A 17,725-nucleotide genomic window follows, 5' to 3' on the forward strand; every position below is an offset into this window, starting at 1 on the left:
GGACACAGTGAGGGTCCAGCCGGCCACGTGTGGCTGAGGGGACAAGGCCAGCGAATCCCAAGTTCTGAAGAACCAGGAAGACACTCAAAATAAAAATCACTAAAAATCAGCCGGGTGCCAGTGGCTCCTGCCTGTCATCCTAGCTACTCAGGAGGCTGAGATCTGAGGACCGCAGTTCAAAGCCAGCCTGGGCAGGAAAGTCCATCATGCTCTTATCTCCAATGAGCCACCAGAAAACCAGAAGTAGCGCTGTGGCTCAGGTGGTAGAGTGCTTGCCTTGAGCTGACTGGGATAAAACATCTTGATGAGAACAAGTGCGGACTGGACTCACCCCCACCCCCCCTTCGCCCCCACACTGGTCCCCCCACCCCCCTTCTCCCCCCACACTGGTGTGTGAACTCAGAATCTCAAACACGCTGGGTAGATACCCACCCCTTGAGCCACTCTGTCATCCCTTCTCCCATTCATTTTGAAGTAAGATTTTGCTTTTGCTACCCAAGCTCATCTGGACTGCAGCCCTCCCCTTTGTGTTTCCCTGAGTAGAGGCGCAGGCCACTGTGCTCAGACAGGTCAGGGCTGGCGCCACAGCTCCACCTCTGCCTCCCAAGTATCAAGAAACTATTACTTCTTAAAAATGAGGCCAAGGGGCTGGGAAGGTGGCTCAGTGGTAGAGCGCTTGCCTCGCATGCACAAGGCCCTGGGTTCGATTCCTCAGCACCACATAAGCAGAAAAAGCTAGATGTGGCTCTGTGGCTCAAGTGGTAGAGCGCTAGCCTTGAGCTGAAGAGCTGAGGGACAGCGCCCAGGGCCAGAGTTCAGGACCCACAACCAACAAACAAAAAGCATAAAACGAGGCTAAGCAAGTCATTTTTGAAGATCAAATCTGCCCCTGGGCTTGTGGATGAGAAGCTTCTGGAATGACTGAGATGCTGTTGTGGGTAATGTCACAGTCCTCCTGTCCGCCTCACCGCTCCACGCAGGCTCTCCCCACGGGCTGACCTGCACACCCTGCTGCCTGGGCCATGACTGCGCTGTCCCGGGCCTTCTTCCTTCTGAAGGAAGGCTCTCTGCCTCAAGGCCCAAAAGCCTGCTCTTCCCTCTCCGGAGCAAGGCCTGTCTCCCTGACCGTCACTCCCCCTCCCAGTTCTGAACTCAGGGACCTGGGCTTTCTAGGCAGGCATCATACCACCCGATCCATTCCACCAGCCTGTTTTGCTTGACTCCAGTTTCTGCCCTGGCTGGCCTGAATGGCCACCTTCTTGCCTGGTCTCCCGAATACCTACATGACAGGCATGTAGCATCATACCCAATTTTTTACTAGATGAAATGACATTTTGTGAACTTTTTACTTGGGTGGCCTGAATCGTCATTCCTCGCCATCGCTGATTCTGAATTATAAGGAGTGGCCTCTGCCCAGCTCACCTGGCCCCAGTTTCTTGTACTGAGACCAGAGAGCAGAGACCATAGCCTAACCTTCTATTTACGTGCCTGATGCATTGTGGAACATTCCCGCTGTGATTCTAAAATGTTTGTGAGAGCCGGGTGCCAGTGGCTCATGCCTGTAATCCTAGCTACCCAGGAGGCTGAGATTTAAGGATAGCAGTTTGAAGCTAGTTTGAGCAAAAAAAGTCCCCATGTGAGACTGATCTCCAATGAGCGACTCAAAAAAGCTGGGCATGGCACTGTGGGTCAAGCGGTAGAGTACTAACCTTAAGCATAAAACAGCTCAGGGGAAAGCGCCCAGGCACTGAATTAAAGCTCCAGGACCAGCGGGGGGGGGGGGGGGGGAGTTTGTGTGGAAAAATGCAAAACCCTTTGAGCTTCAGTGCACAATACAACATCAGCTTAAAACATCTCCCATTTCCTGATGTTTCGAAGACAAACTAAATCAACCACTTAAAACTTGAACCACCACCAACTTTCCCACAAAGAGAAGCCAAAGGGTGCCTACCCGCTGCCCCCCTCTGGCTGCTCCTGGCTGTGGGCTTTTCCACGTTGGCTGGACCGGTGGTCAGTCTCTCTGGCTGTGCTTCAACTTTTAAGTTGGAAATTGTCAGGATCATTTCGTCTTTTCCTTCATCCCCGGGCCTCACTTGCAAGAGGAAGAACTGTTCCTGAGTGCTGGCGGCCGGTCCTCCTTCAGGTGGCTGCTCCTGACCTTCCTCAAGCTGCTCGTGAAAATCAGAGTTCAGGCAGATATCACAGTTGGTTACAATCCCACTCAAGTCCCCACGCAGACCTGCCTGCTCACACGAGCGACTACTACAGAAAAGCAAAAATTAGAAACTGCATTTCAACCCAGGGCAAACACAAGAATTATTTGATATCAAGGGTTTTTATGGACAAACTGAAACCTTTCTATTTAAAATTGTGATGCACCCTACAGGATTCCGGTGATTATTATTATTATTATTGGTTTGGTCTGTCATGGGTCTTGAACTCTGGGCCTGGGCATTGTCCTTCAGCTCAAGGCGAGTGTTCTACCACTTGTGCCACAGCACCATTTCTGGTTTCCTGGTGGTTCATTGGAGGTAAGAGTCTCACAGACTTTCCTGCGCAGGCTGGCTTTGAACTGCAATCCTCAGATCTCAGTCTCCTGAGTAGGTAGGATGACAGTCGTAAGCCACCTACTTAAATATTTTTTTAAAAATGAAGACCTCATGACTTTCTTGGGAAACATTTTTTACTGGGCTTAATTTTATGATTCAAGATAACGCGCATTAATTGTACGGTATTTACACACATGCATATAATGCACTTTGGCCAACTGCATCTAATACTGAACTTTTATTTTTAATTCCTGAGTTCGAACTCAGGACTGGGCCCTTGTTAGGCAGGCGCTTGACCACTGTGCCACATCGCCAGCCCCCTGTATTCTCTCTCATTCCCTTCTTGAGTGTTTAATTTCAAACTGCAAAAATGCCTTGTCTATATGAAATGCTGCAATAATAAGACTATTTTTTTGTGCCTGTAATGGGGCTTGAACTCGAGGCCTGGATGCTGAAGCTCAGCCTTGTGCACAAAGCTGGTGCTCGGATCACTCGAACCACAGCTCCACTCTCGGCCTTTTGATACTCAGTTGGGAGATAAGGTTCCCACGGCCTTTCCTGCCCAGGCTGGTTTCGAACTGGGATCCTCAGATCTCAGGCTGTCAGGCGTGAGCCACCAGCGCCCGGCAATGCTTTTTCTTTATACGTTTACTTCCCACAAATGTGGTACCTGGGTCTTTGCGCGGCGGGAGTCGCTCCCTGTCCATGGCCTACCTCGGTGAACGCCGCGCCTTCCGCCTGGCCGCCCGCCGCCTTGGGGGCGTCGACGCTCAGGACCAGGGCCGGGGTCGCCTCCAGCAGGTACAGCTCGGCCACCTCCAGGCCGCCCGGCGGGCACGGCGGCTCGGGCGCGCCCAGGGCCGGGCACGGGGGCGCGCCGGGCACGGGCGGCCCGAGCCACAGCAGCGCGGCCTCGGCGCCCGGCAGCCCGACGGGCGCGGCCTGCCCGGGGAGGACGAGCCGCTCGCCCGCCGAGGGCGGCTCCAGCTCGGCGTGCGGGGCGCCGGCCGGGGCCGGCCCGGAGCCGCTCCCGCGCCCCCCGTCTCTGCGCCCGGCCTGCACCCCGGCCTTCCCCGGCGCCGCCTGGCGCGGGCGGAGGCGGGCGGGGGGCTCGGGCCGGACCCAGGCCTCGGGGGCCGCCATGGCGGGAGGTCTGCGCGGGAGGGAAGGGAGAGGCGTGAGGCCCGGGCCGGGGCCGCTCACCGGGAGCCGCAGCCCGCGGGGCTCGCGTGCAGCGGGCTCTGGCCCGGCCTTCTAGAACCGACGGCGCGGCTCCCGCCGGGCCAGGCGCCGGCCACGCGGCCCCGCGCACGACGCCAGGCCCGCACCGCGCGACCCCGCACCCCGGGGAGGCCTGGGCTCGCCGTGAGCACCGCCCCGGCCGCGCCCCGCACCGTGGGCACCGCCCCGGCCGCGCCCCGCACCGTGGGCACCGCCCCGGCCGCGCCCCCCCACCCCCGCCCCGCACCATGAACACCGCCCCGGCCGCGCCCCCCACCCCCGCCCCGCACCGTGGGCACCGCCCCGGCCGCGCCCCCCCACCCCCGCCCCGCACCGTGAACACCGCCCCGGCCGCGCCCCCCCACCCCCGCCCCGCACCGTGGGCACCGCCCCGGCCGCGCCCCCCCACCCCCGCCCCGCACCGTGAACACCGCCCCGGCCGCGCCCCCCCACCCCCGCCCCGCACCGTGGGCACCGCCCCGGCCGCGCCCCCCACCCCCGCCCCGCACCGTGAACACCGCCCCGGCCGCGCCCCCCCACCCCCGCCCCGCACCGTGAACACCGCCCCGGCCGCGCCCCCCCACCCCCGCCCCGCACCGTGAACACCGCCCCGGCCGCGCCCCCCCACCCCCGCCCCGCACCGTGAACACCGCCCCGGCCGCGCCCCCGCCCCGCCGGCCCACCCAGCCTCACCGCCGGAGGCGTGGCTGGGGCCCGGCCGTCCGTGTGGACGCGGCCTGGACGTGAGCTCCGCCTGGACGTGAGCACCGCCTCGAGCTCCCCCTGCAGCCACCGCCCTAGAGTGCAGTGCGCAGGCGCGCGGGCGGGAAAGGGGCGAGGGTGTGGGGGCGAGGGTGTGGGGGCGAGGGTGTGGGGGCGAGGGGGCGGGGGCGGACGCGGGGGGGGAGGGGCCGTTCCGTCCGGGGAAGGAGTGATGGGTGCGGAGAAGGGAGCGTCCTGAAGGGGGCGCCGAAGGGCTGGGGAGGGATGATGGACGGGAGGACAGGGGGTCCTGGGGGTCGGATGATGGACGGGAGGGGAGGGGGTCCCTGGGGTGTGGATGATGGACGGGAGGGGAGGGGGTCCCTGGGGTGTGGATGATGGACGGGAGGGGAGGGGGTTCTGGGGGTCGGATGATGGACGGGAGGGGAGGGGGTTCTGGGGGTTGGATGATGGACGGGAGGGGCGGGGTTCTGGGGGGCGGATGATGGATGGGAGAGGTGAGAGGGCTTAGCAGATGATGGACAGGAGACAAGGAGGAGGGCCTTGGAGAGCGTGCTGGGGTGGGGGGGCCGTGAGTGGGGCGCTGCAGGTTTGTGTGTTTGGCCTCCGTGTTTGGGGAAGGTGCACTGGAACAAAGGGGTGTCCCGCCCTATGGGAGGGGAGAGCCCTGTCCCCTGAAGGGTGTGCGTGCAGAGGGAGGGCGAGTGCTAGAGGCCCTAGCCTTGTTGGGGGTTCATTTGGAGTCCTGGGTAGCCCTTTTTCTTTCCCATCTCTTTCTGCCCTGTTACATTCTTTCCAGAAACTCTGCATGCAGGGGGAGGTAAGAGAAGGGGGCAGGGAAGAGAGGAGGTGGGGAGACAGGGAAGCCCCAGGAGTCCATGCCGTGACAGGAACAGAAGCTGGGCGGGGTACTGGAGGTGGCTCAGTGGCCAGCCCTGGCCTCTGTCCCCAGAATGGGATACAAAAGATTCAACCCCCTAACAAGCTCTGTTTAATGGAAAGGAGTGATTCTGGTAACTTCTTGATGGGGCTGGAATGTAGCTCAGCGGCAAAGCACTTGCCTGGCAAATGCAGTGTCTCTGGGTTCAATCCCCAGTACGGTCCCCAGTACCGTCCCCAGTACCGTCCCCCCCAAAAGATTTCCAGAGAAAGAGGGATTCTTATCTCCAAATAGATTCAGAAAAACAATACGTAGGAATGAAATTATTTGTATTTTACTAGTTTTGTTTCTCTCTGTTTTACAATATGGTTTACAAGTCCAAATTCACTGTATTTCATTCTTCATGGGGTGTGAACTTTGGACCTTGTGTTCTTGCTTAGCTTTTTCCTGTCGAGGCTGAGGCTCTACCTCTTGAGCCACAGGTCCACTTCTGACTTTTTGCTGGTTGATTGGAGATGAGTCTCACAGTCTTTCTTGCCCCAGGTATCTTCGAACTGAGATCCTCATCTTCGCCCCTAAATAGCTAGAACTGAAGATACGGGCTATTGGCACTGGCTTTAATGGGATTTTCTTGCTGACCAGTTGTGAATGTTTGGTCGGAAAAGAAGAAAGCATATTTGGGGGGAAACAGCCTCAGAAACTTGCACAAGTAAGAAGCGAAGCCATGACGCCGTCCCAGGAACCTGGTGTGAATTCCCCTCCTATCCGTAGCCACAGAGGCTTTTCTGCACCCTTGAACATGCTGTTTTGTTTTCATCCATCCTCCCCAACTTTTCTCCCAACTCCTCATATCTTATTTGAACACAGCACATTCTCTAGATTCTGTTCATTTTTAATAATACAAAGGATAGAACTAAATTCAGGCGTGAAAAAGAAGTTATTCTGTCCTGGATGGATTGGTGAGTTAGCTTCTTGGACTGGTAAATTTCACGCTGTGTCTGGGGGTTTCTATTACAGTGCATGTACTATACGGTGAAGATAAATATTTGAAGGTCGCTGGGAAAACAGTGTGTTATAATAACTTCTTTTAAATCACTGAAATGAGTTTTTCTGCTTGAACACTCACCAGCTGCTTAGTGTCTTGGAGAGAGTAATTTTGCATTATGTTCTCCACTCCTGCAGCTAGAAACTTGTCGTCAGGACTGATAGGTAGATTCATGCTAGAAATTTAGAAAACTAATTTAAAAGCACATTTTAAAGAGGAGATAGTGGGTTTGGAGGCATGGCTTAGGTCACAGCGCCAGCCGGTGAGTGAAAGCAAGTATCAGATACCGAGTTCGAGTTGTGAAAAGAAAAAGGGAGGTAAAAGGCCAGTAGGGCAGAGGAAGGGAATATGGGAAGGGAAAACCAAGGTACACTTGAAGGGCAAAAGTAGGTTTTTCTTTTTTCTCAGAGGTTGTTTGGAGCTTGAACTCCGGCCCTTGCGCTGTCTCTTAGCTTTTTCCTCTCAAGGCTGGTGCTCTACAACTTGATCCACACTTCTACTTCTAGCTTTTGGCTGATTAATTGGAGATAAAAGTCTCTTAGTTTCCTGCCTGGTCTGGCTTTGAACTGTGGTCCTCAGATCTCAGCTGCCTGAATAGCTAACATTACAGATGTGAGCTGCTGGTTGATGCCTGGCTAAGAAGAAAGCTGGATGGAAAGGAAGGGTAGAGAGGAAGGAGGCTGTTTTGGAAACCCTGAGAGTGGAGAGCCTATTTGTACTCTGCTTTCTACCAGCTCAGCATCCACGTGTACTTTTTAGAAGGTCAAGGCCAAGGGTTGGTCCTCTAGTCTAGGATGAGGACAATGAACTCCTGGTCCTTGCCCTCCCTCTCAGCTCTACCCCCACCCCTATGTCTGGCTTCAGTCTCTCTTGGACTGATCTATGCTTCTTCCAATGATTACTGTCATAAAATCTGGTCCTTACTCCTTCCAGACCAGACCCCTCTGGTTGGTTGAGAGGGCTGTCATGGAGCCCCGAGTGCTGGTAGCGCATGCCTGGAATCCTAGCCACTTGGGAAGCTGAGGTCTGAAGATTGTTCAAAGCCAGTTGGGGCAGGAAAGTGTGTGAGACTTTTAGGTGCAATTAGCCACCAAAAAGCCAGAAGTGAGGAAGAGGCCCAAGTGGCAGGTGCTCAGTGTTGAATGTAAAAGCTGAGAGACAGTGCCCAGTCTTTGACTTCAAGCCCCAGGACTGGCTTGAACAAAAATAAAAGACGTTCTCGCTCCTGCTTCCAAAGTAAGAGCTGAGAGGTCTGCTGCATGGCCTCCTGCAACTGACTTCGGTGTAAAACCTTCATGGGGCTCTTGTTAAACTCTCAGGCATTCCAGCTTCTCATGCGAGAAAGGGTCAGATGTTCTATTTCTTGTAGATTGCCCGGGAGAAATGTTACACCAAATACTTCTATTAAACATGCACATGTTATATCTACTTAACTCAAGCTGCATGCACTTTAATATCGGATTATGAGGTGTGCAGACAAATTTGCATATGACGTGCACGTGCGTGTGTGTGTGTGTGTGCGTCCCCTCTGTGGGACAGGACAGGCAGAGGTCCCTGCCAACCTTGCTGGGGCACAGCAGCCCTGCCTGGCTAGCGCACTGGGCCAGCAAGAGGGGTGGTTGATTTCATGTCACACACAGAAAACATCACGGTGGCTTTGTTCCTGCTTACCTGCAGTGCCATTTATCTGAACCACTGAGTGATGTCTCCGACCTCTTTGTTTTAAAGAAGCATATATGCATGCACAGTTGGTTGTGCAGTAGGCGTTTGTGATCACACTGGGGGCTATGCTGTTGGGAACTAGGTGCTCAGGAGGCCTTTCTGGAGTGTGACCTGGCACCTGGCACTTCCATCTTGGAAGTTATGGTCGTCATTTCCCAGGATGTAATGTGTGTATGCCCCATTTCCCAGGATGCCTTGTGGGTGTACCACACTTCCCAGGATGCCTTGTGGGCGTGCTTCTGGGTGAGAATTGACACGCAGGCCTAGAGGAAGCTCTCCGATGGTGCTGAGGTGGGTGAATGCTATCGTAGATGGCATGTGTTGCCACTGTGCTCCAGTCGAAGGATGGAGCGGTGGCATCGATGAACACTAAGTGCCCAGATTTTCTTCTGCGTAGTTGGTTGCTTCTGTAATTATTTACCATTGCTCTAAGGTTATGAAGATCATTTTTACCAAAAAGGTAAATAGATATCTTGAATGTTCTAGTTGTCCTTCCGATATTTTGGACCGTGCCGGGTAACCTGTTGAGCAAGCATTGTTTTTATACGACTCATTATACTTTGAACTTTGCTTTGAACACGGAGAGGATGGACTCTGGCTTCACAAGCTGTCCAGCATTGCTCTCGGACTTGGCCGCTGCACAGAGGGATGGGGCATTGGGGACAAATGAGTCACAAGAGTAGATTCTTAAACTGGCAAGTTGGTAAGCAGAAGAGGCCGGGTACAGGAACAGTGGCAGCTGACTGTTATATAAAATACACCAGAATTTTCCAGCATTTTCCAGCACCTTACCATCACAAGTCCAGATTCTCCCGGGTTTGGTGGATGAAGAAACGCTGTTCCATGTAGTCTAACTGCATGGAGTCTGGAAATCTCCATCTTGGGAAAATCTGGAAGAGTGCTCTCCAGCTGACAAACTGCGATTCATCTGGGGGTGGGGGTGAGGTCAATGAGAGGACTTTTTTTTTCAGTAGTGGGATTTGAACCCAGGTCCTCAGCCTTGCCGGCAGGCACTTTACCACTTGAGTCACCTCCTGTACCCCAGAGTTGTTTTCTCTCCCTTTTCAGTTTTGTTTTGGAGAGTCACAGTTTTCTGCCTGAGGCCAGCCTCAGACAGCATCCCACCCACCTACATTTGCCACATAGCTGGGATTATAGGCATGTGCCATCATGCTCAACTTGGGCTCCTTTTTTTCACCTTTGCATAATTTCCTTGGTAGCATGTAGAAATGGTGTGTGTGTGGGGGTAAAGGGTCCTGACATGAGAACGTGGTCTAAACATCCCAGGTGGATTCGGTGTCATCAGAAGAGCTTCCGTGAGGCACTGACATCAAGGAAGCGGAGCGAGATGAGAAGAGAATGTTCTGGGACTTCCAGGATGGAGGAGAGCCAAAAGGGAGGGAGGGGGCTGCCACCAAAAGGGCTTCTCCGCCGGTCTCCCCAGAAGGGGCTCCACGGGCACTAGGCGCCATGCCTGGGCATCGTGTGTGTGTGTGTGTGTGTGTGTGTGTGTGTGTGTGTGTGTGTGTGTGTGTGTGTGTGTGTGTGTGTGTGTGTGTGTGTGTGGCTATGCTGCTTGAAGCCGCAGTTTGTGCTGGCTTGGTACAGCCGCCAGGCTCCCGTTTCTGGGTTGTAGGCCTCTGGTTCCATTCCTCTTGGGGCTGAGACCCGGCCTGTGAGCCGGCTTCCGCTCCCCGTAACTCCGCCCACCGGCCTCCGACTTCCTGCTCCCTCACCCATGGAGGTGTCACTGTCTCCATGATGCTGAAGACTCCAATCAAGATGCTGCTCAGGCTGGAGACCCTGGGACTCCCCCCTCCCCTCATCTGGCCAAGGCATCCTAAGCAGTGTCCTTAGTCCCCTCCCCTCTTCCCACTGAATTGAATGCAGAAACTTCTAGACACTTCCTTCTCTTGTGGTGGTATCCCTTTCCATCAATGGATCTAGTCCCCAACTCTCTCTTGACTCTGGACCCCTGGTCCTTCCTGACTTCTACCTGGATCCTGGGCTGCATCGCGTCCTGCCAGCACCTATGTTGCATCATGCCCCAGGCCAAGTCCTCATGCACCCTTCCAGCTCCTTTCAGACTCCACAGCTAAGCACCCCAGTTTCCCTTTTCTCCTGCTCCACCAGGAGGCTCCTTGCTGCTCCTCACCCCCTCACACTGGCTGTCAGCTCAGAGACTTTGCTGTTGATTTTCTTTTTTTAAATATATATATTTTTTATTGTAAAGATACTGTATAGAGGGGTTACAGTGAGGTAATGAGTACGTTTCCTTTCTCTCTCTTCTTTCTTTCTTTCTTTCTTTCTTTCTTTCTTTCTTTCTTTCTTTCTTTCTTTCTTTCTTTCTTTCTTTCTTTCTTTCTTTCTTTCTTGTCGGTCGTGGGGCTTGAACTCGGCCTGGGCGCTGTCCCTCAGCTCTTCAGCTCAAGGCAAGTGCTCTAGTGCTTGAGCACAGCAGCACTACTGATTTTCTAGTGGTTTATTGGAGATAAGAGTCTCCGGGACTTTTGTGCCCAGGCTGACTTTGAACTGTGATCCTCAGATCTCAGCCTCCTTAGTAGGATTATAGGCTAGGCGTGAGTCACTGGTGTCTGGCAATGAGTACATTTTCTATCAAGCACTGTTACTACATCCTTTGTTTTCCCATACCATCCCTTCCCTCCCAACCTCCCCAATCTTGATTTTCTTTCTCTCTTTTTGTCAGTTCTGGGGCTTGAACTCAGGGCCTGGGCGCTGTCCCTGAGCTCTTTTGCTTAAGGCTAATGTTCTACCATTTGAGCCACAGCTCCACTTCCAGTTTTCCGGTGGTTCATTGGCTATGAGTCTCATGGACTTTCGTGTCCAGGCTGGCTTGGAACCGCGATCCTCAAATCTCAGCCTCCAGAGTAGCTAGAATTATAGGTGTATTATAGGCATGAGCCACCAGCCCTCGCTTGATTTTCTTTTTGCGTGGAAAGGTGATCATGGCAAACTGTCCTTGGATTTTCTGCCTGTTTCTGAGGCCTTCCCACCACCCCAGGGAAGACCAATACCCCAGACCAACACCCACATCTCTTTGTCGGCTTCATTTCCCTCAGCAAGTGAGAGCTGTGTGCATCTCTGGGGGAAAATGGGATGTTCCCACTCAGCTAACAGTGATGTCACCGGGACGTGGTCTCGCTGGGTCCAAGGTTCTTCCTGTCACCTGGCCCCGGCCCAGCGTCAGGTCAGTGGCCTGTGCCTGGGGACCGTGAGCCAGCCAGCCTGGCCGCCTCCTTACACAACCGTGGTCTACCATGATTCCTGCTGCTCAGAGCTGGGTTCGAGGAGTGCGCAGTGGGCGGGGCACGGCTCTCAGCCTGGGTGTTTCAGTAACCGGCCTCCTGGCACCTAAACTCCTAACTTGCCAAAGTTATAAGTCTCTGTGCCATTATAAAATAAGTATGCAGGTGGCGGGTGCCTTTAATCCTAGCTTCTCAAGAGGCTGAGATCTGGAGGATCAGGGTTCAAAGCCAGCCTGGGCAGAAAAGTCTATGAGACTCCATCTCTAAATAAAAACCCCAGACTGGAAGCCTGGCTCCAGTGATAGAGCTGCAGTCTAGCAAGGAAGCCAAGGAAGGGCTCACACACAGGTGTGTGCACGTGTGTCCATGGGCACACGCACATGCATGTGCATGCACAGGCGTGCGCACGCGCGCGCACACACACACACACACACACACATGAAAAAGAAAAAGAAATGCAATCTCCAAACTGAAGCAGAAAATATATTCCTGGTGGATTTCTGCTGCACGAAACCCTGTTTGTTTGTTTTGGGAATATTGGACATTGAGCCCCGGCCTTGCCCACTAAACAAATGCACCATCATAGCCCTTGCTTTGTTTTTTTTTTTTTTTTAATTTTTAGTTTTTGGTGCTGGCCCTAGGGCTTGAACTCAGGGCCTGAGCTCTTTGGCTTTAGCTTTGGCTGAGTCCTTTAGCTTTTTTGCTCAAGGCTGGCACTCTACCACTTAAGCCATACTTCCACTTCCAGCTTTTTGTTGGTTAATTGGAGATGAGTTTCATGAAACTTTCCTGCGTGAGCTGTCATTGAATCGCGATCCTCAGATCTCAGCCTTCTGCATAGCTAGGACTACAAGTGTGAGCCACTGGTGCCTGGCTCTTTTGCTTTGGGGTAATTTTTCAGTGTGGCCTCAAACTCGGTGTCCTCCTGCCTCTCCTTCCTGAGTGCTGGGATTACAGGCATGTATCCCCATGCCTGGCCACTCCTGACTTTTTTTTTTGGCCAGTCGTGGGGCTTGAACTGTGGGCCTGGGCACTGTCCCTCAGCTTCTCAGTTCAAGGCTAGCGCTCTACCACTTGAGCCACAGCACCACTTTCAGTTTTCTAGTGGTTTATTGGAGATAAGAGTTTCACAGACTTTCCTGCCCAGGCTGGCTTTGAACCGCGATCCTCAGATCTCAGCCTCCTGAGCAGCTAGGATTACAGGCGTGAGCTACCGGTGCCCGGCAACTCCTGACTTTTTATTGACAGATACCCTGAAGTCAATGTCCTGCAGAAGGTGACGTGAGAACGAAGACCCTGGAGAGTGGACGGGACACAGCTAGGAGGCCGAGGGCCTCTGGGAAGAGCCAGGGGACGCTGCTCTCGGGGACAGCAAACTGTCCTCAGGGCTGGCCCCGGGCGGCCACTGGGAGGAGCAGGCCAGATATTTGTAAAAGGAGGGGAAGAAGGAGCAGGAAGATCAACAGCAGCCAGGAAGCCCAAGGAAGAACCACGAGCCCCCCGAGTGAGGGGGTGCGTGGGCCGGAAGCGGGCTGCGGGCAGGGCCCTGCTCAGGGAGACCCGGCTCCACGCAGCTCGGCTGCACAGATTCGTGGTGCCCACGCCGCCTGCCTGAGGGAACCACGGAGGAACTGAGGGGCCTGCGCTGCCAGTTCTGGGGGCGCTCAGCCTAGCTGTGAGCCCCAAATGCCCTGGTCTGCCTCCTCCTTCAAGTGAGGCTCCGGCTCCACGCGCGTGCGGGCAGACGGGGCCCACGATGGCCGGTGCACCTCTGTCCCCTGCTGGCTAGTGTGAGCCACATGTTGCGGGACCCCCGGGAGCAGAACACGCGGAACACGCGGACACTCAGCACCGCCTCCCATTGGATTTGCCCTTCTGGGTCATTCTCCCGTGCCGTCCTCTTTCTGGAGTCTTCCCTGGTCCCCAAGAAGCTCTCAGCTCTTCTCTTGGGAACAAACCGGGACAGGGCCACCACCGTGAGCAGTTCACGCCCTCCCTCCGAGCTGGCAGGACTGAGGCCGATGTGGGCGGAGCCACGGGCCGGGGCGTGGCCTTCACACCCCTGGCTTGGCACGGCTGTGAGGCTTGCCACCCTAGAATCCCCTCCGAGCCGAGGCCAGTGGGAGGGAGAAAACCAAGATGGACTGTTCTAGAAGCACGCTGGTTTGGGAGGAGGGGTCAAAGGGCAGGGGCTCGGCCTGTGGGGAGTTTTGTGCGAGCTCTGAGGGCTGTGGGCTTGCTGTCAGAACCCCTCGTCTCGCTGGACCAGGTCCGCAGGGCATCCCGTTCACCTTCCCTGTGTTAAATAATCTTTGCTGACACCAAAGGCAATTCATCTTTGGCGCACGCCCACAGCCTTCCCTTCGGGCTTCCAAGGGGGTCCCAGGGTCTGTTCTGTCTCCTTGGAGTGTGTCATTTTATACTGCACAGCCAGATCCCACAGGCAGCTTCTGGAGCCTTCTTTCTCCTGGTCATCTCCCTCCAGCCGCAGCCTCCAGCCCTCCTCCCCGCCAGGAAGGCCAAGCCCAGCCCTGCCCGCCCTGCCCAGCCCGGCTTCCCGGCCTGCGCCCTGACCCCCACCCGCCCTCTCTGCTCTCACTTCTTTCTACTTCTTGTTTTTGGCTTCTTCTGTCCACTTGCTTTTCTTGGGGCGGGCTCGGCGCCTTGATCGTCTTGTTTTCTGTCTTCCACAAAGCCTGGCTTGCATACACCTGCTGAACGGACTTGACTCCAAACGTCAAGCACACTCGGGCATTTCGGGCCTGTGGGTGCCATGCAGACACCTCGTTAGGGACAGACGTGGCCGCCACCCTCGGTCACTGGCTGGGCTGTGTCCCCCGTGGCTGCACAGACCTCCGACCTCAACCGACACCCAAGGCCCACTGGCTTCCTATGAAAGTTTTCTGGCCCCGGCCAACTCATCCAGACATTCTAGATTAAGCTGCCCTTTAGCAATTAGAGTGGACTTTAGTTGTTTCGAAAGATGAATTGGGAGGTCATTTTCTAATTGTCAGCAGTTGTCAAGCAAACAGAGACAAAGGGCTGCGGAGCTCAGCCGCGGTGGGGATGAGTGGCCGCCGAGGCCGCCGTGATGGAGGGAGGGAGGCGGCCACCTCTGAGGCTCACGCAGGACCGCGTGGGCTGAGCGGGGAGCTCACGGGACCAGCGGGGAAGCCGAGCCATAGGAGGACGTGGCCCAGGGCCGCTGGCATCTGAGCAGTAGGGAAGTCTCTGGTGGGATGGGACCTCTCGGGTCTGCCTTGTCAGATCCCAGAATCCCTCGTCTCAGCAGGAGACACCCTCGGCAGCCTCTGCCCCTGGCTTCGCGCGCATGTGGATGCCACAGTGTGCGAGGGGAGTTTTTTCTGCACATTTGCGAGCTCACACCTGGTAATAGTATTGATCAGGTGGCCGCGGTGGGTTTCCTGCTGTGGTCGGCGTTCCATGTGGTCACGGGTGGACCTGGTCACAGGGCGGAGAGGGTCACCGCGGTTGAGGTTCCTTGAGCTCAGGCCTGCTTTGTAAAGCTCTTGGACCTAGGGAGGCAGCCACGGTCGCCAGGCTCCAGCACACCGACCTGGGGGCCATGTTCTTACTTGCCTTACTGGGGAGACGAACTCCCACCTGCCAGGTGGCTCTGTCCCCAGACGGTATGGGTTCGAGGCAGCAGTGGTCCCTCAGGGAGAACTCTGTAGGACTCTGTTAGAGGCCCAGTGCTAGAGGCCTGGTAATGGAGGCCCATTCTAGCTTCACTTTGACTTTGCACAAGCCCAAGCCTCCCTGAGCCTCAGTTTCTTCATTTGTGAACTTGAAATGGTGCCAAGCTGTTGGGATGACAGAAGGGGGGCCATAAGTGGTCTGGGGGTGGTGGTGTCCAAGCCCTACACAACTTCATGAGGACAGAAGGACACAAGGCTGAAGAACACAGATGTGAGGAGCCGCAGAGGTGGATTCTGGTCCCCAATAAAGCTGCTCTGGGGATCACAGCCAGAAGCAGCCTGCAGGCCCCTGCCCTCCACCTCCAGGTCTCCTGGGGGTGTTGGGGGGTCCCAGGAGGGCGGCTGCCTGGACATCTGTGGCATGAGGATGTGGGGCATCTTGGAACCGGAAGCGGCCATGTTAGTAGCGCTGTCTGAGAGTGTGGTCATTCTGGGAGCGCAGGGTGGCACCGGGAGGCAGAGGACCCAGCACTGCCACAGCCGTGGTGAGCTGACATGATCATCTAGCTGTTCCGTGTACTAGAAGCATCTAGAAGCTTCTCTGCTCTCTGCTCACCAGACCCCAGAGGTGCTGCCCCCAGCTGTGTAACCAAAGCTGTCCCTGGACACTGCCACTGTCCCCAGACGGGAGGCACAGTCCCCCCCCCCCCACACCAGGGCTCCCGAATGGCTGCCAGATGGCAGCTGAGCACGGGGGGTGGGGGGGGACCCGGGAGCCAGGCCCAGCCTCTTCCTCCCAAGGACCCCCCTTCCCCCCCCCCCCCCCCCCGTGAACCTCGCTGCCACACCTGGGCTCGAGTTTCAGGCAACAGCCTTCCCATGGGGAGCAGGACGGCCTGTGACCCCACGGAACAGATCCCTGGGCTCCCCAGAGGGACATCTGGGGGGGCATCTGTCCCTCGTGGGGCTGTGGTATCCACCTTGATCGAAACCTTGGGGGTGGTATGAACCCCTGTGGGCCCCCTGAGCCGTATGGAATGGGGGTGCTGGGGAGTTGCCAGCAGGGCCCCTGCCCGCTGCTCTCCAGCCATACCCTGAGCTCCTCACCAGCCGGACGGGTGACTTGGAAATCCGTCACCGCCAGCGCAGTCTGTGCCCTGTGATTTAGACTCATAGCTGAGGGGACCCGACCGGGTAAAAGTTCCAATTATCTTCCAATTAAAAAAACAATACATTATTACTTTCAACCCAGCAAGAAGCGGCCTCGGAGACGACAGCTTAATAAAGCGCGTCAGCGGAACATTAGGAAAAAACCACATCAGGATGATTCAAAGCTCTGTTTTCCAGTTCAGTATTGATTGCTGTGTTTACGCCCACAGAAAACAGCCCCCCGTCCCCCGCCCGCCAGGCGTGTGTCTCCAGGGCACCTCTAGAGGCCTTTCACCAGAAATCCTGTTGACAGCTTTAATTTGCTTAGCGGAGCCTTTAGCTCTTCAAAGCTAAACTTTAACCTGACCTCTATCGGAATCGCCCCGGTGGTTGCGATTCCCAGGCTCCCTCTTCGTACTTAACGGGGATGTGAGTTGCCTGTGCGTGACACTGGATTGATTGGTGTCTTACACCACTTAATTGGGGACAGCCAATTTTAATTCAGTTCTGTTTTACCTATTGACTGTTTACTGGCAAGGACATAAATTTATTTTATTGCTTTCAAATAGTTATACAAAGGGGTTTCAACGTAATATGTCCCTTTATGTATACGATGCGTCTTGATTAGGGTTGCCCATCCACAAATCTCTCCTTCTCCCCCCGCTTCCATGACCCCATCCTCAGATCATTTTCAGAGGAAAAAAGTCTACTTCCCTCCACGCACGCCAGCGCTGTGGGAAGACAGGAGAATGGCTAGCTGTGGCCCGGCCGCGTGCTGGGTCCGGGTCTGTCTCTGACAAGCCGTACTAGTTTCTCTCCTCTTCAGACCAGCGCTTCTGAGCAGGCCTTGCTCTCCCCGCGTCATAAAGATTGAATCCGGGAAACGTGGAGGTCCAGAGACAGAAAGCGGAGAGTTTTGCTCAGAAACCTGTCCACAAGGCTTCTCAGAGCTGGCCATGGAAACGGAAATGGATGGGTGGGCCGCTCAGAGTTCTAGGAGCCTTCCAAGACGGCGCACAGGAAAGGAGACACAGAGAGGGCAGAAGAACTGGGGCAGTTTACACATCACACTGGCATCCAGAGATAAGGGCAGCCTCGGGCAGTCCAGCACCTGCTGTGAGCCGGGCTCAGCAGCTCCACCCTGCAGTCCTCACACTTGGGAGGCAGAGGTCTGCGGACTGAAGATCAAGGCCAAAATGGCCAAGGTTCAAGACACCCCCATCTCAACCAAGGGCTGGGTTTGGTGGCATGCACCTGCCATCTCAGTGACCCAGGGAAGCAAAATAGGAGGATCACAGCCCAGGTTGGCCCTGGGGAAAAAGTCAGATGGAAAATAACCAATAGGAAGAAGGGCTGGCAGAGGGGTCACGTGGTAGAGACCCTGGGTTCAATCCTCAGTATTGCCAGAAGGAGGAATGGAGAAGGGGAGGCGGAGGGGAAGGAAAAGGAAGAAGAGGTGGAGGTACCAGGTAGAGGGGGGTGGTGGGTGGGTGCTTGTATGGCCGTGTTAA

Source organism: Dipodomys merriami, unplaced genomic scaffold (genome assembly GCF_024711535.1).
Source record: "Dipodomys merriami isolate MVZ:Mamm:240054 unplaced genomic scaffold, mDipMer1.0.p SCAF_39, whole genome shotgun sequence".
Classification (NCBI taxonomy): Eukaryota; Metazoa; Chordata; class Mammalia; order Rodentia; family Heteromyidae; genus Dipodomys; species Dipodomys merriami.